The sequence below is a fragment of the Octopus bimaculoides genome, chromosome 2 (assembly GCF_001194135.2).
Source record: "Octopus bimaculoides isolate UCB-OBI-ISO-001 chromosome 2, ASM119413v2, whole genome shotgun sequence".
In the NCBI taxonomy this organism is placed as follows: domain Eukaryota; kingdom Metazoa; phylum Mollusca; class Cephalopoda; order Octopoda; family Octopodidae; genus Octopus; species Octopus bimaculoides.
Window position 1 is genome coordinate 6,615,870 of NC_068982.1, and position 1,135 is coordinate 6,617,004.

The following is a 1,135-nucleotide window of genomic DNA, read 5'->3' on the forward strand; positions in this document are numbered from 1 at the left end:
TGTATTTTGAAAGTTTCTCCATTTCTTTTAGAGAAACGTTGTCATCTGTTGGTATTGATACATCAATTAGAAAACATTTTTTTCTTCATGATCTCTGACAACTATATCTGGCCTATTGGCCTCAATTTCTCTATCTGTGTGTATTAGCATATCCCATAGTATGGTTGCTTTCTCATTTTCTGTTACCTTTTCTGGTATGTACTTATACCATCTTTATTACTATTATTATTATTATTATCATCATTATTATTATTGTTGTTGTTGTTGTTAACATTTCATTTCTCAGAAATCTCTGCCTTACTTGCTCTGGTTGATTCTGTGAGAGTGCACAACAACCTGTTGTCAGAGGTTTCACAGAGTCTCCTTCCAAGACTTGCTACTTGAATTTTTACTATCATGGAAGATACTCAGCACCCAATCACCCCCACTATCACCTAATTAATCACTATTATTATTATTATTATTATTTGATGGAAACTCACACCTTATTTTGCTGAGTATGATGGAAGGTGTCAGCTGTCCGCAGCCAGCAGACTAAGGTGACCCTTGTTTACTGGTCATGCTTCAAGAACTCTGGGAAGAATTCTTGCAGTTCCAAGCAATGCTGGTTTTTGTAGGTCTTTTATCTTTATATCTGCACCAATCTTTTTGAGCTATGTTGGTAGTTGACTGCTGATATTTGCAAATGTGCCAATTACTATTGGTGCCACGTCTACTCTCCTCATTGACCACAACCTTTGTATTTCTCACTTCAATTTTCGTGCAAAAGTTGGTTTAATCGCTCTTCATGGAACTCAACTGGATGGCCAGAATGAGGTGCATCTTTGAGGTCAAAATTTCCATTTTTGAACTTGGCATACCAATCATGAGTGCTTCTTTCAGCTATGGCACCCTCTCCATACACATCACAAATGTCGTGAGCAGCTTTTGCAGCATTAGAACCTTGATTAAAAGCAAAAGAAGGAGGTGTCGAAAATACTCGTCTTTCTTAACTTGACATTCCAATTTAATGATCTGAAAATAAACAAAAATTAACTAAATTTAACTAGAAAAAAAAAATAGATTCCAAAATGATTCAAAAATAGAATTCTTAAGAAAAATAGATTCCAAAATTTAAAAACGCAATAAATTCCAA